The sequence below is a fragment of the Lissotriton vulgaris genome, chromosome 6 (genome assembly GCF_964263255.1).
Source record: "Lissotriton vulgaris chromosome 6, aLisVul1.2, whole genome shotgun sequence".
NCBI lineage: Eukaryota > Metazoa > Chordata > Amphibia > Caudata > Salamandridae > Lissotriton > Lissotriton vulgaris.
The window spans coordinates 71,946,445-71,970,279 of NC_141694.1; the positions used below are offsets into that span (position 1 = coordinate 71,946,445).

General features: G+C 46.2%; 1 protein-coding gene across 1 annotated transcript in view; it reads right to left on the bottom strand.

Annotated features, from left to right (window-relative positions):
* LOC147706808 (calpain-1 catalytic subunit-like) overlaps positions 1-23,835 on the bottom strand; it is a 601,296-nt gene that overhangs the window by 91,477 nt on the left and 485,984 nt on the right. The gene's annotated exons all lie outside the window — the stretch shown is intronic.

Below are 23,835 nucleotides of genomic sequence, written 5' to 3' on the forward strand. Positions count from 1 at the left end.
AATATTCCTTCTTCCTCGCTGTGTTCCTCCTTACATTTAACCCACCCTCTGAAGACTCCACACCCTCCTCCTTCACTAGCACATTTCTCTCCTGCCCCCACAACTATCTCCAATTAGGAGCTGGATGTAGGGATGCATGAGTCCTGCAGCACCCCCAAAATAGCCATGCGGGAGTTCAGATGAATATGCTATCAAGAGTTGTTTAGATTTTGTTTTTATCTTACAATATTTATTGTTCATTTTTAAAGACAGAGGTTTAAATGTCAGGCTATGTTTTCTGACATATTGCTGTTTATTCTTTTAGCAGAGAGATTTGTGCTTACTTTTCTTTCTTTGACTCCAAAGTGAGAGTATTTTGTAGACTGAACAATAGGACAGTCTTACTGGGGCACAGGGAGTGCAATGTCAATTTTATTCTAACACACAGCAACATGTAAATAAATCGACAACATTTGTCAATATATATTGCTCATTAGAAAAGCACAGAAGGCATAGTTTTTTACATTCTGAATTGTGATGAAAACAAAGATTTTAGGGGAATAAAATAATTAAAGATATTTTTCTTGGTGATACATAAATGATAAATATTTGCTTAAACACGATTTTCACATATTATTGTATTTGCACTTGATAGTTTTATGAGTAAAACTGAATGTGAACATTGGATGGCCATAAGAATAGAAAATGTGCTGTCTATAAAATACATTATGCTACCACACTATGTTTTAGTAATATATTTGTAACCATGTTCTCCAAAATGCACCACCAGTTACATACACTATACTCATCACTCTCCTTCTAAATACATTTTCTAGGCTTTGGTTGAAGTTTGGACTCTTACCAATCCCTATGACTTCAGTGATGTAACATTGATGGCTGCACCTCTACTCTAAAAACTATTCCAGCACCACTGCTATCAGCTACAAATCATCCCCACTGGCATCAGTAAACAGATTACAGTCCACCCTAGCTCATAGATAATAAAAGCAAGAAATTAGGCACGTTGCCAACTGGATACAAATGGCACGTGGAACAAAAGCACACCAGTCAGTAGTAGAGTCCTGCTGCATCAATTGTATCGCACCAGTAGAAGCAAAGGCATGTCGGCCAGTTGTGATGCCTGCAGGGATTGAAATGTACCACCTCACCAAGTTGGTGAGGTGGCCAAAGTAAAAGCCCCCATGAATTTGTAGCTTTTGGTGGGGTCCCTTATGATGTTGGGACTCCAATAAATAAAACTGAGGCGGGGATGCTCAGCAGTCATGTAGCAATGCCTGAGACCATATTCTCTGTGTGGCTTGTAATTTATTTATAGGCCTTTGGTACCAGGTCTGACACCCAACCAGGCACTGGGCCAACCCAAAAATGGTCATGAACCCCGCCAAACGCCAGTTCGCCTGTCCTCACCACACTGGAGCACCTGAGGGTTCTTGAATCTGCAGGACGCGCCTCTGCTTTGCTCGTGGCTATCACGGACGTCCGCACGTACCAGCTACCAGTCTCCACAGTAGAAGGGTCAAATTGCGATGTTTGCTAGAGGCCTGCGGTTTGCTCTGCATGGGCCCGATTCACAGAACTAACTTAAGACAAAATCCTAAACTTACTACTTTTGGTATTCACAGAAGTTAGGATTTTGTCTTAAGTTTGTCTTAAGACAGACTTAAGACAAAATCCAAACTTAAGTATGTCTTCAGTCTGTCTTAAGTTTTCTTAAGACAAACTTAAGACAAAATCCTAACTTCTGTGAATACCAAAAGTAGTACGTTTAGGATTTTGTCTTAAGTTAGTTCTTTGAATCGGGCCCCATGAGTTTGCAACTCATTGACTCGTGTCTCGCAGTGCTGCGAGGACGCGTGGTGTCGCTTCAGCCTCTCTACCTGTCACTGCCTCATCGGCTGTGTCACACCTGCCGCCCTGACCATGTGGCAGAGGCGCGGTTGGAACTTGACTGTCCCACATGCTCCCATTGTCCTATGCAGCTCCACAAGGTCTTCTTTGCTCTTTTGGCCCATTCTGCTTAGTCAAGTGAGGTGACTGTGCTTGGCCCAAACATACCCCAGAAGAGTACCATGGCAGAGTTATCTGTTTGGTGAACAGAATTGAAATCTTGCCTCCTGCATTCAAAAAAACAAAACAAAGACAACCGCACATAAAGTGCACTTATCTAACAGACATTCACTACAATCAATATCTAGCTGCAGAAATCAGGTTCAAACTTTACCTGGTCCTGGCGGGCAGCTCTCAGCTAGTCTTTGACCTAGCTTCTCTCTGCAAAGGGTTGACACACCACGTTATCGGCTCCCAAGGCTGTCCCTACACCCTCAGGGAAAATGTTCTTCCAGCGAGGTGCCCAAGGGGGGTGATCCATCACTTCTCGCCCACCATGGCCTCGATTCCGACAATGGTGTCTTTTGTGGTTGATGGATGGTCATCGACTGTAGAGTCGAAATTGAAAGACTGGACAGAACTCATACAATTCTACTTTTAGGAGGCTGGCATATCTAACGAGAGGTGGATATCAATAGGAGCAAAGGACATTCACAGAATATATAAAACGCTGGTGGAAGCAACAGCAAAAACTTACACCACTCTGCTGAATGCACTCAATGCTTATTTCAAGCCAATGGCGAATAAAGAATATGAATGCCTCGTATTCAGGTAAGCCTGCCAGGAAGCAGAGGATTCTATAGACACCTTCCACAGCAATTTGAAGGAATTCCAAGAATGTGTGGGTTCCAGGATGGACAGGAAGAGATTTGCGCCCAGATAATATAAGGGTGCTACTCCACAAAGCTACAAGGAACAAATCTGCAAGATTCAGGGAAATCTCTGCGAGTAAATTTGACATTAGTGTGGTCCAAGGAATTAAGAAAGATGAGAGCTTCATACATTGAAGCAGCACTACACTGACCCATCAAAACAGAACAAGTAATGTGACCTGGACTTGCCCAGCACCGAACCCTCCAAGACGTTCCCAAGACAGGAAAGAGGAATGCAGATACTTCAGAGGGTCCCCATACAAGATGACTGACTGACCCACCAAAGGCAAACGATGCTCAGCGTGTGGGAAACATCCAAGACCTCAAAACAAATGGTCCACTTGGTATTAAATGAGCCTGATAGCAAACAAGACATGGATGATGATAAAGAAGAATGCTCAGTCCACTACCTCTTTGCAGAAGGTACTCCACCTTCTACCTATCGCCGCCTCCCGTGGTGTCAACTCAAGACCAGCCAATCACCACCACCATTGTCACAGGAGCATCGATTGAAGTCATGTCAATGACCACATATCACACCATGGCCCACCAACCCCCACTAGACAAAACAAAAATCAAAGTCTTGCATATGGGCAGAAGTCACCAATCCCCCTCCTTGGCTGTTTTAAGTCCACAGTATCCCATCTAGGAATCAAGGGAGACACAACAGTGCATGTGGCAGAAGAGGGCCACAGCATGCTTGTCAATTGAGCGACCGCAGAGGCACTGGGATTGATCTTCTTTGCTTTTGAAGTTCAGGAAGAACTATTGACCATTCAAGAAGAATTCAACACTGTCTTCAGAGGGAACGGATGCCTAAAGAACAGACAAGTCAAGGTACATATAGACTCAGTTATCCAACCAGTGGCCCTACGTCACTGCTGCATAGCCTTCCACCTGAGACCGAAAGTTTTAGAAGAGCAGAAGAAGCTGGAAAGGACTGGCATCATTGAGAAGGTCACTGGACCCAGTCCGTGGGTGTCCCCGATTATGGTGGCCAGGGAGCCAAAACAACTATGGCAGGTCTGCATATGTGTGGATGTGGGACTACACAGTGTTGCTATGCAGCGGGAACGACACCTCACTCCTATGGTAAACGACATACTGGTCAAACCTAGTGGTGCTGAATGTTTCTTGAAGGTGGATCCCTGTTCAGGATATCAACTACCACTCCATCCTGACTCCAGGTATTTCACAATGTTTTTAATGCACATGGGTCTACACAGGCATCACCACCTCAACTTTGGAATCTCTATTTCAGCGAAAATCTTTGAAAACTCCATAAGAGAGGTGTTCGGCGTCCTCCCCGCCGTCAGTGTTAGTGATGAGATCCTCATCCACGTAAGTCCCTGTTAGAATACCCAATCAATCTCAGAGAAGTGCTACAACTGATCAAAGACGCAGGACTCACCTTACATAAGGAAAAATGTGAATTTCTAAAGAAGAAAATCATTTTCTTTTGATATACGTTTTCAGAGAATGGAGTTGCCCCAGATCCTGGAAAAGTGTGTGGCGTGCAAGAATCCCAGGCGCCCGCAATATCACTAAAGTGAGAAGTTTTCTTGGCATGTTGAATTTCTGTGGTAGGTTCATCCCTGACTTCACAGTCCTCACTTGACCCCTCAGAGAGCTCACCAAGCCGATAATACTATGGCAGAGGGGTCCTAAACTAGAGATGGTCTTTCGACAAACCAAAGAAGTGCTGTCAGTGGACACCGCTCTATCCAATTTTGATCCTAAGAAAGCTACCAATGTACGGTGGATGCAAACCCTCATGGCCTCGGGCAGTACTAATGCAGCAATCAGATGACAGGTGGACCCCAGTAGCTTATGGCAGTCGATCCCTGACAGAGACCGAGCAACGTTATTCACAAATAGAGCAAGAGGCCATTGCAATACACTGGGCTTGTTGACATTTCCATATCTCTGTGTATGGTCGCCCATTTGATGTCTCCATGGTCATAAACCACTCATACCTGTTTTCATCGGTCCTCGTCTAAACTGCAGCTCTGTATCAAGAAATGGCTGTCACAACTCCAAGAACACGATTATCAAGTTGAAAATCGACCAGGCTCTTCAAACCCCACTGACTATCTTTCATGCCATCCCTGTGCTGCCACCTCTCAGGAAGCAGAAGAAGTAGAAGCAAAGGAAGTCTATGTGAGATATGTTGCCGAAAGGTCTCGCCCACTCTTACTCCCACTGGCATTTGACAGTCTTGATTTTGGCCATCTACGTGATGGACGACATGCTTTACTGATCATTGATGACTATACCATATACCCGGAAGTGGAGATAGCAGGATCTCAGATGGGGTCAGAAGCCATTGCAAAAGTGGAAAAAGTCATTGATACTCACAGGATAATTAAGGTTGTGAAGACTGATAATGGCCCTCCGTTTCATGGCCAAGAATTTGCTGATGACCTAAAGTCATGGGGAATGCACCAACACAAAATGACACCTCGATGGCCCCAAGCCAACAGAGAAGTGGAGAGGTTTATGCAGACCCTCAACAAGATTGTCCTTATAGCCCACACTGATCACCAACCGGTGGAGAAAGCCATTTATGGATTCCTGCATGAGTACAGACTAACCCCCCCCCCCACACACAACAACAGGTCAAGCTCCTGGACATGCCTGTATGGGGTGCATAGTCGCTGATACCATCCCCATCCCCCCACCTTGATTCCTGAACCCATTGATGATGTGTGATGTGAGGTTCTCAACGGAAGAAAGATCACGATTGAACACTCCAGTGCATGACAGAATGCCCATCAATAGGAGATCCAACCGGGTGACTCAGTATACATCCAGGCAGCAAATTCCGTCTGCCCTTCAAACAACATACGTGGGTGGTAGTACACTGCAAAGGCACAATGGTCACTGCTCATAAAGGAGATGAAGAAGTCATACAATATATTTCATTCTTCAAGAAAGTTCAAAACTAGGGCACTGATTCCAGTGAACATTCTTCTAAACCAGGCAGAGATGCCCATGACTTTGACCCTGCACCGTATTCCCCTTTACCTCTATGAATTGTCTCACTAGACTGCTCCTAACATAGTAGTGAGTTGCTGACAACACCTTGCCCAAACCAGCAGCACCCGCCAGAGAGCAGAGAAGATAGACTTTGTTCCCAGGAAAGGTCATGACACAGTAACTACTCCCAGTATCGCCTGAGAGGTAACCTGGCGATATCGTCCCACCTGGTGGACTTCCTGGTGTAAGCCGGGCGCTGCTGACCCCAGAGCTGAGGCCGACAGTGGGGTAAATATGTATCAATATTAATTTTTGTTTATTTGGTTAACTGTATTACTTTCAATCCTGCTATACTGTAAGCTCATTTTGTTGGAAATTGTGAAAGTAGGGAACAAATGTAATGTACCACCTCACCAAGTTGGTGGGCTGGTGAAAGTAAAAACACTCATGAATGTCAGCCAATGTTGTGTTTGCAGTGATGTCAGACAATGTGTCTAGTTCACAGCTAACTTCTCTAGCTTCTCCAGACATGCCTGTGCCTTTGCAAGGTCACAACAGCTCACCGTGCCAGGCCTCCCGTCTTGTGGCATTCAGAGTAATGCAGCTAGATTTGATGACACCAGAAAGCCTAGACTCTGTCTATGGCCACTTTACGTTATCTCTGTGAACTGTTCTCTAGACACCGACCATCCCTCCCCCATGATTTCTTTTTTTTTTCTTCTGTGGTACTGAAAATTCTGGACCCTGCTATTGTGTGGTACCGAAGCTCTACACTTGTGTCAAAAATATCATCGTATCATGACAATTTTGGTATTGGCAGACCTGTAATGATTGAGATACTATGCCTAAGCATTTGCGTCATGATCGAGTGACGAAATCACCCTGAAGTCGTAGTTTTCGTCTTGAACCCTCGGGTTCCATTCTGTGAGCGGCATCAATTTTGTGATTGCCCTTACATAGCCAAATGACAAAGGCTGAATTCGATCTGAAAGGACACGTACACCTTTGCTGACTCCTCTGAGACCTGGGTGAGCTGACTCCACTGCCTCAAGCCAAACCTGTTTGGGCAGTTCCTCTCCCGGTGGCCGAATGAGATTAGTATCAAGGCACAACATGTCATAAACCGTTCATCGCACACAAGCTATGTCTAATCTCACACACACCTGTCCCTGTTTCTTCTTTATGACCTGTTTTACAAGGAGGAGGTGCCCGATTTTATTAGGGGTCCGTCGATATCTGATGGAAGTTCTGGGCCTTGCCGGGTAATCTATCATGAACTGGACAAACTGAAATGTGGGCTTGTCATCATTACTCTGCTTTTTCTTTGTAGCAGAAATATTTGTATGACCAACTGTATAACAAGGAATTCTTGCCTGAAGCTTAATATTTTGTATAAAAAGAGAAGGCTGGTTCTGTAAAAACGAGCAGTCTCCTGAGAACATACATGCTGTTGTACTTCTAGGATACCTGTTACTGGTAACAGCCAATAAATACGATCTTTGACTTCACCTAGAAGACTCTGTGTTTCTGTAGTCTGAAACAGGAAGGACTCGAGGTCTTTGGGTGTTCTCCCTGGCACCGCCGGGTCCATAAAAACCCAGTACCTCAGTTGGCGCCCAAGTGGGGCGGTATCAGCGGTACCGGTCCAAGCCAGAGGTTCGTGAGGAGCTTCGTGTGAAAATTCCGGAGGACGGCCAACCACTTCAGCGACCCCTGCATGTCGACGTGGTCCGAAGGTCTTTGCTGCGAGGTTCCCCGCGTCCGACGGCTACGAAGGACTGCTGCCCTGACTATCGCCCTGTTTTGGACCCTTGACGATTGGTAGAGAGAAACGATAGACGAGTCTTCTGGTGAGGTCATCGACACTTCAGTTAACCACATCGCTGCTTGCAAGTTTCCCCTCCTGTGCTGGACAGCAACTAAAACTGGTGTGGTCATGATGATCTCAGCTCGTCATGAGCACAGGAGCACTGTACTGCATGACGAGCTGAGCTCGTCATGAGCATGGAAGGGGTTAAGTATAAGTGGAGCGTCTCCCAGTCCTTAGTTTGGTTCTTAGTTTGGTATCCCTTCGGGATCGCTTTGTTTGGAACTTGCAAGTGCCAAAGCCGAAGGACTCGTGCATTCACGAGACTATCGTATTCGATAATCCTTTGAAGTCTGAAGCTAGACTAATGTGCGAAGATGCCTGGTCTTAGCAGACTTGGGAATTTGTTTTGTCTTAGTTGTAGTAGGGACTCCCGATTGGAGGACTCGTGTCCGGTTCCTCCGATTGGAACTCCAACATATGAGCTCTATGTGAAGCATGGCGTAGGCCCTATCACATATAACGAAGTATGGATTCGATACACCAGAAAGGATGGTGTTTTAAAATGGCCACAATATGGTAGCTTTGACACAGAAATCCTGGATAATCTAGAGGTTAAACTTTTTAAGAAGAAAGCCCGGCCGGCGATGTTTGACTCTTTTCGCCTATGGCGCAAAGAAGCTAAACAGAAAGAAATGAAATTAGCGAAGAAAAATAAACGAGGTATGTCAATGGTGCAAGCTGCTGTTGCATTCAGGGATAATGAAGAAGAGCAAGAAAGTGAACAGATGAAACGAGTAAAGAAGTTAGCGGTAGATAGATGCTACCCAGCCTTGCCAACTAAAGCACAGGAAGCAAGGGACAATCTTGAGAAAGATCCGTTAATGTCACATCTCCTGAGTTCACCACCCCCTTATGCACAGAATGCTACAGCACCACCGCCACCAGTTGTGGCTGTACAACCCCCGATTATCGTGCCTCCTGTGATTCCTCCACAACCAGCTCCTCTTCCGTTGGTTGCTGTTCCTTTGGCGCAGCCCTCTCAGGGGCCGCCAACTATGCCTTTGCCTGCTACTTCTACGTCTGTGCCTAATGCTCCTCCTGCTCTGACTCTGGATTCTTCTCCGTCTTCCCTTATTCTTTCGTCTTCTCCTTCTGCCAGACAGCGAATGACTGCTGCCGTTTCTGGTTTCTTTTCTCCTTGGTTGGGACAACTGAGAATGTCCCCTGCTACAGAGAGTAGACAGTCACGTTGTCAATTGCCTGACTCTAGAGAGAAAGATATATTGGATCGGTTGGCGCATAAATGGGTTACAGACCTGGTGCGATATGAGCTGGATTCTATTATGGATGTCTTCCATCAGTGGGAAGCATCAAAACAGAGATACGTTTTTGAGAAAATGTGTGTTTTCCTTTGTGAGGAATTGGAGGAAGATAATTCGGAACGCAATATGTCTGAGTTGTATCGTGTGCGGTTCGAGTTTGCGAAGGGCACAATTGTGGGTTCTGATGTTGAGAAAGCAGTTGCAACATTATTGTCGTTTAGGAGTGAGAGTGTGTCCCAGTCGTTGTTTGACTCTGAGGTTAAGAAAAAGGCAAGACAGTATCCCATGAGAGAGGTCCCCCCAGTTTGGAGGGAAGGGGACGCAAATGCTGTTCCAGCTATTCTGCCACATTTTCAGCATGTGTGGGTACATGTCCCATGGAAGCGGCTGAAGTTTTGGCTCTTAAGCAAACATTGCCTGACCCCCATAAAAATCCTGCTGGATATTACAAAGAATTATCACAGACTGCAGGCTCCTGCATCATGAATTTAGCCGATGTAGACATGTTGTTTGGAAATGTTGTTCCACAGCCTTTATGGGGAAAGATTCGTCATGCGGATCATGATCAAGAGTTAGGCGACACATGGGTAAATATTGCCTCTGCTGATGCTAGACAAGTTGGTGGTGCTAAACCTGAGCCCTTAGTAGCAGAACTTCCCGGTAGGATTATTACGTATATAAAGACTCTGATGCCCGAATTGCGTGTTAATTGGGACAAGTTTTCTTTCTATGAGAATAGGCGTAAAGATGAGTTAGAGAAAGCGGACAACAAGACTAAGGAATTGAAGATTAAAGTCCTTCTACAGCAAGCTTATCCACCCTGTAATAATAGTCAGCGCGACTACCAGTAACCTCAGCAATATTCAAGGAACTCTCAAAGTAACGAGTCTTCTCAGCAACGTTTACCGTATGGTCCCAATCAGTGTGCGTATTGTAAAGAAGAGGGTCATTTCAAGAGTAGTTGTCCGGTTTTGTTACAGCGTACGAATGGTGCTTCTGGTGCGAGAGGTCGAGGCGTTCAACAAGCTCCTAGAGGTAGGGGACGTGGAAATTTCCCCCAGAACGCATGTTCCTTCCCGCTTCAGAATTCCATGAATAGTTTCGACCAGCAGAATAACGAGTTTACTAGGACGGCTCAATACTATGCTGATGACTATTATGCAGAAGATGGGTATGTGGAAGGTAATGATTGCTAGGACAGCCATGGACAAAGAGAGGGAGTTGTTTCAGTTCCAGTAGATCAGAGTGGGCCCTATGTTGAGGTGATTACATCAGGCGTGTCAGAGCCTTTTCTGTTGGATACTGTTGCTACAAAGAGTTCTATTATGCACTCAAAACTCCCTGGCGCACCTTTGTCTGGCGAAATGAATGTTTCAGTAGGTTCACAATGGTAACACGTTCTACCGGGAAGCCCGATAAAACATCTTTCAGGCGACCCTGGAAAAAGCTCAAATTGGAAGATTTCCACCGTCTCTTGGCCACTACTCCTCTGGTTCTTAAGGATGACGTTGCAACTGGGTACAACATCTTTTGCGCTTGGATTGTTCAAGCGCTCGATGCACTAATCCCGGCCAGCTGGAGCAGAAATCGATCTTCTCAGCCTAACCCCTGGTACTCGGAGGCACTTAGGCGGACTAAAGCCACCTGCCGTCAAGCCGAAAGAGCATGGAGGAAGAACTATGACAGAGATCTAAAGGTATGCTACCTGGCTAAGGTAAAGATATATCATAGAGCTGTCTGCCGGGCTCGAGCTGACTACTATGCTAGAGAGTTCCAGGCGAGTTCCAATCCGTCCAAACTTGTTTTTAAAGTCTTGAAGGAGCTCACAGCGAACAGACTTCCTATTACGGAGATTTGCTCCCTCGCTCACTGTGAGTTGTTAGCCAGCTTTTTTGTGGAAAAAGTAAACACCATCTATCGCTCCTTTCCCAAAGCTGACCCTGACAGTACGATTTTCACATTGCGTACCTCACAGTGCTTGGCCTCGCTTCCCATACCATCGGAACAGGAGTTTAATCTCCTAGCGGCCAAGGTCAAGTCTGGCTCGCCGGATGACCCTTTGAGACCGGCCCAGTTTTTGGACTCGGCGTCCATCTGCCTCCCACCGATTCGACAACTGGTAGATCAATCCCTTACCACCGGGTTAGTTCCACCTAGCTGGAAGGCTGCCTGTGTCATGCCCATTATAAAGAAGCCGGGACTGGATCCAGTGAAGCCGGAGAGCTATCGACCTATCTCCCTCCTTCCATGGGTGACAAAGATCACAGAGGCTCATGTGAATAACATCTTAACGAAACATCTGACCTCTGCACACCTACTGGATCCTACACAGAATGGTTTTAGACCTGGACACAGTACAGAGACGGCACTCCTATATATGGTTGAACATCTCCGCTCTGTACTAGATGCAGGTCAAACGGCGGCACTGGTCTTATTAGACCTTAGTGCCGCCTTTGACACTGTATCCCACACCATTCTTATCCGCAGGCTTGGATTGGCTGGCATATCTGGCAAGGCGTTGGATTGGTTTCAATCGTTCCTTTCGGAACTATCATTCCAGGTAGTAGTGCCACCGTTCAGATCTAAGCCTCATGCCATCACTCAAGGAGTTCCGCAGGGATAGGCGTTGAGCCCCACTCTCTTCAACTTATACGTCCAACCTATGGCGGCGGTTGCGAAGAGTTGGGGTCTCACAATGGTATCATACGCCGATGATACCCAGTTGGCGGTGGTTCTCAACGGGGACTCTGACCAATTGGCATCAAACTTTGTGGATGGTTTGAGGACTGTTGCTGGCTGGCTTACTACCAACTGTTTACAGCTCAACGCCCTCAAAACCGAGGTGATGGTATTAGGGAAACATCCTGATCTGTGGGGTGCGAGCTGGTGGCCTAACGAGCTGGGACCCCCCCCCATAACCGGTCTCCGAACTTAAAAATCTTGGCGTGTGGCTGGACTCCAAACTAACCTTCTCGTGTCATACTAAGAAGGTGGCATCTACATGCTTCGGCATTCTTCGTGGTTTGAGGCCTATCCTCAAATTTTTTGATGCCTCCACTCGCCAGATGGTGATTCAAGCTAGCGTATTATCAAGGCTTGACTACGCGAGTTCACTGTTTTTGGGTGCCAATCAGGCGGAGGTCCTGCGACTCCAACGGGTGCAGAACGCGGCTGCCAGGGCCCTGGTAGGCCTGCCACGCTTCTGTTCAGCCCGCAGTACAATCTCTAAACTGCACTGGCTGCCTGTAATCAGACGCATAGAGTTTAAGACTCTGTGTTTCGCGTTTAAAATTCTTAAAACCGACACCCCTACCATCCTCCAGCACCTCCTGACCCTGTATACTCCTCCACGTAGCCTTCGCTCTGCAGGTCAAAATCTAGCACTTGTTCCACGCTTCCAAAAATGCAGACTAGGCGGCCGATCCTTCACTGTCTTGGCCTCCAAGCTCAGGAACGCGCTCCCTGTGCATATTCGATCTTTAGAAGATCTCTTTGCTTTCAGGAAAGCTGTTAAAACGTATATTTTCCCCCTGCCTTATTAAAATTTCCCTACTTTGTCTATTTTTGTTAGTTATGTTACCTTCTCAGATATAGCGCCGGGACTCCCCTTCGCTGGGGCAGCTGTGCGCTCAAAAAATCAATTAACATAACATAACATAACATTTTCTGGCGCCCCGGTTAGGAACCCGATTTCTAGTCCTATGCCTCTTTCTGTTGGACCTTGTGAATTCAAAGCACCCCTCATTCTTACAACAGGTTGTGGTGAAAACTTGTTGGGATTAGACTTGCTGAAAAGATTATATGCGACTTTGTACTGTTTGTCATGTCCTCACAATAATGACAGACAATTATCTTAGGGGTATAAGGGAGCTTTATTACATACATCCATCCTTGTCCCTGTCCCTACTCTAACTGTCCTCATCCTGTCCTGACTCCTCCTCTTCCCCTCAGCCCACCTATCTCCGCCCACCCCAGCTACTAGACTGTCAACTATATTACATCTCCCCCCTTCTTAACAAAATGAGCTTAATGTCTTCAGTGTTCGCAATTCTTCGATCCACCACACGGGTCGGCGGACAGCCTGTTCTTCAAGCCTCAGTAGTGTCGAATCAGTGGTGGGCTTGGTTTCGGTCAATCTTTCCGTTGCCTTAATCAGGGCATTGTTAACCACGTTGCGTGTGAACTGTTTACTCCCACACTCCACAGTCATCATGTTCCCTTCCTGTGGTGTACCTGTTGGTTCTGATGCTCGTTCCCTTTCATGAGTGGATAATGTTCTGGTCCTCTTCTGGGCACCTGCATCTACTTTTACTTCCTCTTGTCTTGTCCGGTCGAGGGCAACACTGTCCTCCAATTCAGGGTCATGTATACCAGACAGTACGGTGTTATCTGACGAGACTGTGTTGGTTTGGTCCGATAACTCATTCACGGCCTCGGGTTGTCTGGCAAACTCGTGGGCTATCTGTGCATAGGCATGTCTCTCTCTCTCATCTGATGATCTCTCTCTACTGACATGTCCGGCTTTCCTTGCGGGGTGGCTGGCTGGTCCCTTCCCGTCCGGTGACTAAGGTCCACTGTCTCTGTTTTCCTTTTGTAGGTCCTTTGAGTCAGTCTCGCGGACCCCTTCAGGGGTGACGGTGTCTGATCTATGTCTGGACGTACTTGTGATTGACATGACAGGTTGTCTTGTAGCGTGACTGAGTATTCAGAGGCCTTAGTGTGTGACATGTTGCTCTTGATGGGAAGGATGTCCTTTGGTTCCATGGTGCGTTCGGGTGGTTGACGCCATGGCTGTTGTCGGGACCATGACTCTGTCAACTCACGGGATCGAACAGACGTGCTCTCTGGGTCAGATAAGTCTCTTGTCGACTTCCAGGATCGGACAGACGCGCTCTCTGAACTAGAGGAGTTCCTGGCCATAGACGTGCTTTCTGGGTCAGAGAAGTCTTTTGTCGACTTCCAGGATCGGATAGATGTGCACTCCGCATCAGAGAGATCCTTCTCCCCATTCCTTCTCAAACGTTTCTTTGAAACTGTCTTTGGTAATGGATTTTTGAATTCCGTAGTCCATGACAAATTGCTTTTCCCCTTTGAATTGTCTTTGAGATGCTTCTCCGTGTGCCTTTGTTGGAACATCTTCAATGCTGTCTCATTTGGGAGGTTGTTTGATGATCCTGTGTTTGTTTCTTGTGCTTGATCCCAGGCTTTTGCCTCTTTGTCCTTCTCGACTGAAGTTAACGATTTCCTCTCCGTTTCTTCGTTGTCGCGGGAGCCATGGATGCATGGATCTTTTCTGGTTTGTTGCTGTGGAGTATCAGTCCGTCTTGTGCGACCTGTTTCTCCCTCTCGCTTGTTTGATGCTCTAACACCTCTGATTTGGGGGTGATGTGTTCTCCTGCCAGATGTTTCCTTGGACTCGTCTTCACTGCTGGGCGACTGATGTTCCTGCGCCGACTTCCGGTGTTGACCAGTGCGACCCCTTCTTCTATGGTTTGTCTTTCTCTCCCACTTGTTGTGCTGGATGCCCTCTTGTCCAGGAGTGTGATCTGTCCCACTTGATACTCTTTCCTCATCAGAGTACTGAGTGCCATACTTTGAATGACTCCTTGAGAAACTCCTGGGGGGTGAATAACTTCTTGGAATTGTCTTTTGGATGGTTGACCCTGAGTCACCTGACTCAGAGTAATCCTTGGTTGACTTTGAGAAGTCAGACACTGAGGAATCTGACTGTGAGTAATCCTTGTCACTTTCTTTGTCACTGTATCTTTCCCGTTGCCTTGAGGAATCTGACTCTGAGTAATCCTTGTCACTTTCTTTGTCACTGTATCTTTCCCGTTGTCTTTTTGCTGGTCTGCCTTCCCTCTCTCTCCTTTCAGTTCTGTTTGTTTTCTGAGTTCTATCTTCCCAGGTATCTTGATGGTTTGTTTTCAGGTGCACGTCCTTCAATCCGTCTCTTGCTTTGATTTGCATTCCAATTTCGGCCTTCTTGATGATTTCCTTTAACGACCAATGCCCTTGCAGGATCTTGTGCTTTGTGTCAGGGTTTGTGCAACCTTCAACTATCCGAAGTCGAACCGCATCCTAATTCGTAAAAGTGTTGAAGTGGCAGCCTCGTACCAGACTTTGCAACCGAGTGATGACATTTGGCAACGGTTCGCCTGGTTCCTGCCGTGCTGTATTGAAAACCATGCGATAATGATCCACATCTGTCTGTGCGTTGAGATGGGCACAGAGCTCCCTTTGGAGTCTTTTATAGATTTCTGTATCCTCTTTGGAAAATGTCCTGATTGGGCATCGGCCCTCAGGACCCACCAGGCGGAGGAGTAGGATCAGACATTTTCTCTCTCTTTGCTCACCATTGGCCTTTAAGAAATCTTCCAATGCTTCGAGCCACCAGTGTCGTTTGAGATCCGAGATCCAATCATCAGTCTGCACCGCTGAGGGCGGTACTTCAACGTGTGGAGTGACCCGCTGTGTTACGTCTCCTCTCGCCATGAGAGAGGGAGATTCTGTTCAAGGTCTTTGGTCTGTCGTTTGCTTAGAAATTGATAGTCTTTGTAACCATCACTGTATGCGCCGATGAATGAACTTGGATGGTTCTACTCTCTCCGGGGTCCTCTGTAGGACTGCCCTCCTCTGGGTCTTCTGCAGTTCTGCCCAGCAGCTCTTCTCCCTTCGGCGCTCTTCGGATTGTGCTCAGTGTCGTCTTACTGCGCATTCGCTTGCGTTTCTCAATGTTCGCGTTTCCACCCGTGCTGACATGTGTTTTTGTCAATGCATGTTTGGTAAGTCACTCTTGTGGTTGCTTGTGCTTGTTAGTTGATTCACTCTCGTGTTTGCATGTGCTTATTCTGTTTTGGGTTGCCAAGACTTGTTCACGCGCCGTTATCCACGCTTATTTATTTGCCTTACCAATGCCTGTTTCTTGACATTTATCAGTGCTTATTTATTTGCACATACCAAGGCTTGTCTTGCTTGTCTTTGCCAATGTTTGTTTGGTCTTCGCCAATGCTCGTTTATTTGCATGTACCAATGCTTGCTTGCTTTTGCTAGTGTTTGTTTGGTCTTCGCCAATGCTTGTTTGGCCTTCGCCACTGCTTGTTTTGGCCTTCGCCACTGCTTGTCTGGCCTTCGCCAATGCTTGTCTGGTCTTCGCCAATGCTAGTTTTCTTCCTTTGCCAATGTTTGGCCAATGCTTGTTGATTTGCAGGTGCCAATGCTTGTCTATTTGTATGTACCAATGCTTGGCTCTTTGTGTATATCAATGCTTGTTTCTCATTTCTCTTCTTGTCTTTACCAGTGCTTGTTCTTTACATTTCCCCAGGTTTGTTTCCTTACGGTTGCCAATGTTTTTATTAAACTGGAGGGTGCCTGACTCCAAAATGGCCGCTTCTAGTTCTCACATAGGGGATGTCTGTGGCTGCCTGACTTAAAGATGGCCGCCGGGCTTGAAATCCCGTGTCTCCCGAGATTTGGATCCCCTTATTGACTTTCAGCTATCGGGTACCGGCAGGCTTCATGCACTCACCGGGCAGGCATGTGAGGTCCACGCTGAATGCTGGGGTCTTTGCTCCTCGCAGCTCTCGCTCAGGATCTCCTCACATCAGGTAGGACCGGGGTGGGCTCCCGACGTCTTGCTGCTCTAGCTGCCGCAATGACGCTGCGACACGATGCCAAAGCTCACGCATCGGGCGTGAGATTTCCGATGCCGGCTGCTTTGGAAGCTCCGGTTCCACCGCGCTCGGCTTCACTCACCGCCGGACTTCTTTGGGACCACGTCCTTCACTCGAGGGGATGCTCCTGCACTTCTAGGGGCACTGGACAGAGTCGGAGTGGGCTCCCGACCTCTGTTTTCTTTTGTGGCACACCAAGTTGCATGCATCCGGCGTGAGTCGCGTTTTTGGCGCGATCAAGCGTTTCTTTCTTCGGACGCTCGGGCGCTTGTTCACTCAGTTCTTCTGGGCTCCCTCGACCTCCTGGCTGTGGGGAGAGGGTCTCTTGCTGCAGGCCTCTTTTTTAGGCGGCAATTCGGCTCCACACAGCAGCGTTCTTTTCTTCTGGGCACTGCATGGGACAGGGTGCTCTCAGGAGGTTCTGTGGGTACTGGGCATGCAGATCCCACCCTCGTCGCCAGTTGTCATGTCCTCACAATAATGACAGACAATTATCTTAGGGGTATAAGGGAGCTTTATTACATACATCCATCCTTGTCCCTGTCCCTGTCCCTACTCTAACTGTCCTCATCCTGTCCTGACTCCTCCTCTTCCCCTCAGCCCACCTAACTCCGCCCACCCCAGCTACTAGACTGTCAACTATATTACACTGTTCTCCTTCGGGAGTACAACTTACACTGGGTAAGAAAGTGGTTTCTCCAATGTATTTGTCAAAGGATAAACTTCCGACGGAATTGTCTTCTCTTCCGGATATTCTTTGGGCTACTGGCTCAAATGATGTGGGTCTCTTGGAAATAGCGCCATATGTTGTGACACTGAAAGCCAATGTTAGAATGCCGCGCATTCCCCAATACAAGATCTCTAGTGAAGGTGAAAAGGCGTTGTTAGCGATTATTTATGATTTGATTGAGAAAGATGTAATTGAAGAGACAAGAGGCAACATTTGTAATAGTCCTGTTCTGCCGGTTCTGAAGCGTACTGATCCTTCCCAGCCACCTGTTTACAGATTTGTGATTGATCTTAGGGAGGTCAATAAGATTGTTGTGCCGCAGTTTCCCGTTGTCCCTGATATTACTGCCCTATTGACTATGATTCCAGCTTCAGCCACTTGGTTCTCAGTGATTGACTTGAGGAATGCTTTCTTCAGCATCCCGATTGCCGAGGAGAGCAGGGATATTTTTGGCTTCAATTTAGGAGGCCGAAGTTTCCGCTTCAAACGCGCTCCTCAGGGCTACTGTGAAAGTCTATCAATATTCAGTCAGGCTCTAAAATCACAGCTTGACACGATTGTTTTACCTGATGGCGCTGCTCTTATTCAGTACGTCGATGATTTGCTAATAGCTGCAGATACTGAGGATATTTGTAAAGAAGACTCATTGTCGTTGTTGCGTCATTTGTGTGATTTGTGCCACAAAGTCTCTCTTTCGAAATTACAATATTGTCGACAAGAAGTAACCTACTTAGGTCACCTCTTATCGAAGGAGGGAAGGAAACTGACCCCAGAAAGAATTCAGGCAATTGCAAAATTGAGTGTCCCAAGGACACAGAGAGAAGTGCGTGCTTTCTTGGGCATTACATCATATTGCAGACAATGGATACTGAATTTTTCCTTATTGGCCAAACCTTTGGTGGCACTAACTTGTAAAGATACACCGAAACCCATTCCGTGGTCTGAAGAGTGTCAGAAAAGTTTTTCCGAATTGCGTGATGCATTATGTTCGGCTCCTGTGTTGGGTACCCCCGACTACAGTAAGCCTTTTACATTATATGTCCATGAGAAAGAAGGTTGCGCATTGTCAGTTCTGACACAGTCTTTTGGGGACAAACAGCGTCCATGCGCGTATTTTTCGGCAACTTTAGATCCGGTAGCTAAGGCGTTGCCAAGTTGTTTGAGAGCTACTGCGGCAGCAGCTGTCGCTATTCGACAGTCTGCTGGATTAGTAATGAATAATATGCTGATTGTAATGGTCCCGCATGCAGTGGACATTCTGTTAAATAAAACAAGGACACAGCATTTGACTAGTGCTCGATTGTCAGGGTATGAGCTGACACTATTGGCAAGTCATGTGCACATAAAGAGGTGTAATGCACTAAACCCAGCCACATTATTGCCGATTTTATCTGAGACAGATGAGGATAGTGAAGATCAGCATGACTGTTTTCTGAGAACAGAGGAAGAGACGAAAGGGAGGATAGACCTTAGGGGCACTCCTCTTCCAGAGTGTGATGGTACTTTATGGGTTGATGGTTCGTGTTTCAAGTTGCCGAATGGTGATACGACTGCAGCGTATGCTGTGACGACTTTGCATACTATTGTTGAAGCTGCACGTATCCCCCATAATTCAGCACAAGCAGCAGAGTTGATTGCACTCACAAGAGCATGTGTGTTGGCGAAAGGAAAACGAGTGAATGTGTACACGGACAGCCAATACGCATTTGGTGTGGCTCACAGTTTTGGACGATTGTGGAAAGAACGTGGGTTCCTGACTTCGCATGGTGCTAAGATCCAGCATGGTCAGTTGGTGAATGAGCTTCTCGAGTCACTGACCTTGCCGTTACAGGTTGCAATTGTGAAATGCAGTGCGCACAAAAAGGTGACAGATGATGTTGGTCGTGGAAATGCGTTTGCGGATGAAGTTGCAAAAGAAACTGCTAGGAATGTAATGAGTCGAATGCATGTTGCAGGCCCTGCGAGATGGATTGGTGACGTTGGTATGTGTGAAGATACGATTGAGAGTGTGAAGTCTATACAAGCTGAAGCCACGGAGAAAGAGTTGAATGAATGGAGAGAAAGTAAGGGTAAACTGGATGCGAATGGTTGTTGGATTGAATTGTCAGAGCATCAGAGATGGTTGTTACCCGATGCGTATGTGCTTGCAGTGGTGACAATGGATCATGGAATGGCTCATATCAGCGTGAAAGGGATTTGTAAGTTGTTGGCTCCAGTATGGCAGAATGGTGGAATCCCGAAGTGTGCAGAGAATGTGGTCAAGAATTGTATGGTGTGCCTGAAATACAACCCTGGTAAGGGAACCCCAACTCCAGCTGGTCATTTTGCGCCTCCAACGTATCCGTTTGAGGTTTTGCAGCTAGACTTCATCCACATGGAAAGGTGCAACAATTTGAAATATGTACTCGTTGTTGTTTGTGCCTTTTCAAGATGGGTTGAAGCATACCCCCTGAAGGACAATACTGCTCTGTCCACAGCCAAAGCCCTTGTCAAAGAGTTTTTCCCTAGATTTGGAATGCCTAGAATGGTTTGGAGTGATAATGGGAGTGAATTTGTGGGTCGAGTGATGAAGAAAGTGTGTGAGTGGCTAGGCATTCAGCATAAGTTTCATGCTGCAAATCACTCCCAATCAGCTGGACTAGTAGAGTGCTATAATGGCACGTTAAAACTGAAACTGGCCAAGATTAAAGCAAGCACAGGTCTTAAATGGCCTGACGTTCTGCCTTTGGCACTCCTATCAACGAGAATGACTGTTCACTCTAGAGTGGGACTCAGTCCCTATGAAATTGTGTTCGGCCGCCTGGCCGACATATGGGGAGTGCAAAGGCCCACCAGGTTTAGTGAAATAGAACATCCTGTACTGCTTGATTATCTGTATGAATTGACGGCTAAATTGCTTGTTTTACACCAACAGGTTCACGACACTCTACCTCAGGCCTCTGAAGCTCCAGGGCATCCTATCGATCCTGGATCCTACGTGCTGGTTAAGAATTTCCAGCAAACAAAGAATGACCAGCCCCGGTGGACTGGCCCTCATCTAGTTCTTCTCTCGACAAGATCTGCCATTCGAGTAGAAGGAAAGAAACATTGAGTCCACGGCAATCATTGTAAGAGGGTACCACTGCCTCTTCCGTACGACCGGTGGGTCCAGGATGGAATCACTGACTCTGAGGCTGAGACTGTGCCTCGTTTTCTACCTTTTAGCGATGCACGTATAAAAGGAACAACTTCTGAAAAGGAGAGCAACAACATTTTGCAAGAGGCTGTGCCTCCGTCAATTCGATTGAACACTACGGAGCCTGAACTCTTATTTCAAGACCAGACAGCACCTGGTAGAAATCGTTACAATTTGAGGCCAAGACCTATGACTATGGACAAATAAATTTCTTTTTACTTTTTATTGTGCAGCTCTCTCATCTAAGAAACTTGCTCATTTTTGTTTTTCGAACCGCCATCCGGTTCTGCTGCTAGGGTCGCGGTTGCCACAGTCTTTGGAGTGCAGCTGGAGACGGTTAGGTCAACAGTTCTAGTTGGTTCAAGGGAGTTACCCTGAACTGACAGAAGCACTCTTCAGCAGAAACACCCTACTACTGCGGGCAGCAAATTAGAGAGGATGGAGTTTTCTGAGATGGAGAGACCTGCCAAACGAATGAACTTTAAAGATAAAATGTGTATATTAATGTCAAAGAAGAGATCGTTAATATGTTGTATCTTTATGTTGCTTGGTGTCATGATGTTTTTAATAGGATATGCTTTATACACTTTTCAAGTTTCATTTGCGCCCACTACTCAGCCCATACCTCCTCCTACTGTTTCCGTGCATTCTTTTCACCCCCTGCCTGAACATGAGTCCTCAAGAAGATTAGAGTTTATTAATAACTCTTTCATTCAGCTTTTACACCAACACCAATTAGTAGTGAACACGACTAACTGTTGGTTGTGTGGTCTTATGCCACATACGACAGACAAGGGTATCCTATACTTGGTCTTACCATTTAGCTATAATGGTTCGTTATGGGCATTCCAAACAATGTTCATATTCGCCATCGAACCGTATTCCCCACATTCCATGAAGAGTAACTCAAGTAACAAAGCATTGGTGGTAGGAATTGCAAATATGAGCAGAACAATTGACTTGTATAGAACGATCCCCAAAGATGAGTTGCAAGCTTATGTTAGATGGAATATGACGAAATATGGAATTGCTTTGAGTGAGAACCAGCGAGCGAAGAGATCCTCCTCTATTTGGATTGTACCCCATCAGGGTCACCTATGTCTGCAAGGTAATGGCAAAAATCCCAGAGCTCAGTTGGGGAAGAACGTCTGCACGGAAACATATGTGTTTGCATCTCGAAACTCCCCTTCGTTCTTAGCAGCTAAGGGTACTTATTTCATCTGCCATAATAGAGCCTATACATGGTTGCCCCCTGACTTCTCGGGCACATGTTTTGTCTCGTTCCTGTTGCCTCCCACCTACACGGCCGAGGCAGATTACCATAGGACAAGGATAGTTAGAGGTGTCATCAGTAAAGAAGACACTGCAGGACAAGAATTTGGAGATTTTGCAAAGGATTTTCTGCTGTTTTGGTGGCCTATGGTGAACAGCAGGAACATGAGGCAATTGACAAGGGTGGTTGAATCCACTGTAGTCGAAACTGCCGGTGCCCTTAGTAATTTGACTGCTGAGCTCCAGTCGGATCGCCTCATGACTCTTCAGAACAGGGTCGCGTTAGATGTCATACTTGCAGACCGTGGTGGGGTATGTAAAGTGATCCAATCAAGTTGCTGCGTTTTCATCCCCGATAACGCTCTGACAGGATACCAGGCCATCTCCAAATTGCATAAGATCTCTGAGTCCATTCACGTGGATGAAGGAGACTGGTCCTTAATGGGGTGGGTCTGGGAACTGATATCTGCCTGGGGATGGAAGATTCTGATAGTCATTGGGATGATCCTAGCCATCCTTTTTCTGTTGTGTGTGCAGTGTGCTCCTGCAATATGTGGCCTCTGTGCTACATCATGTGTAAGGAAACCTGTATCAAGAGATGAACTAAGTAATAGGATAATGCTACAGCAGCATCTCAATGACTTTATAAATACAGACCTGGACTCAGATTAGCATGAGTATGGGTTATTGCCTATGTAAGGGCAAAAGGAGGGCCTGTGGTACTGGAAATTCTGGACCCTGCTATTGTGTGGTACCGAAGCTCTACACTCGTGTCAAAAATATCATCGTATCATGACGTTTTTGGTATTGGCAGACCGGTAATGATTGAGATACTATGCCTAAGCATTTGCGTCATGATCGAGTGGCGAAATCACCCTGAAGTCGTAGTTTTCGTCCTGAACCCTCGGGTTCCATTTTGTGAGCGGCATCCATTTTGTGATTGCCCTTACATAGCCAAATGACAAAGGCTGAATTCGATCTGAAAGGACACGTACACCTTTGCTGACTCCTCTGTGACCTGGGCGAGCTGACTCCACTGCCTCAAGCCAAACCTGTTCGGGCAGTTCCTCTCCCAGTGGCCGAATGAGATTAGTATCAAGGCACAACATGTCATAAACCGTTCATCGCACACAAGCTATGTCTAATCTCACACACACCTGTCCTGTTTCTTCTTTATGACCTGTTTTACAAGGAGGAGGTGCCCGATTTTATTAGGGGTCCGTCGATATCTGATGGAAGTTCTGGGCCTTGCCGGGTAATCTATCATGAACTGGACAAACTGAAATGTGGGCTTGTCATCATGACTCTGCTTTTTCTTTGTAGTAGAAATATTTGTATGACCAACTTTAAAACAAGGAATTCCTGCCTGAAGCGCATTATTTTGTATAAAAAGAGAAGGCTGGTTCTGTAAAAACGAGCAGTCTCCTGAGAACATACATGCTGTTGTACTTCTAGGATACCTGTTACTGGTTGCAGCCAATAAATACGATCTTTGACTTCACTTAGAAGACTCTGTGTTTCTGTAGTCTGAAACACGAAGGACTCGAGGTCTTTGGGTGTTCTCCCTGGCACCGCCGGGTCCATAAAAACCAGGTACCTCAGTTCAAGTAATTTTTATTGGGTTTTTTCAAGAAAAATTAGAACAGAAGTGAAAATAAAAAAAACACACACTGGCATGAGTTGATAAGCAATTTCAAATGATATTATAAATGATAATTATTTACAATTAGAAATGAAGGAAAGAATTACAAAAGAGGAGGAAATTACAAATGAAGTGACAAATGGAATTGCGGTTATATTGAAGCCACAGTTTGACCTTGTTGCTGACACGTTTATGTAGTTTGGCCATGAGGTCGTTTGATAGACATACATTTGGAGCTATAAATGTTTGAATAATCAATGTCAAGGATATAATGTCAGAGCATCCAGTACAGTATTAATAATATTCATAATCACATATCCTGTTTTCAATCTTGATGTCAGTCTAGAATATCTAAACAGCAGGTAACCCACATATCTTCCCATATCGTGTATATGGTATTATATTAAAGACATTATGCGGATAAAGTGAAGTCTGTCCAATGTGTTACGTTCCCTAAGTGAAGGGACAGATGA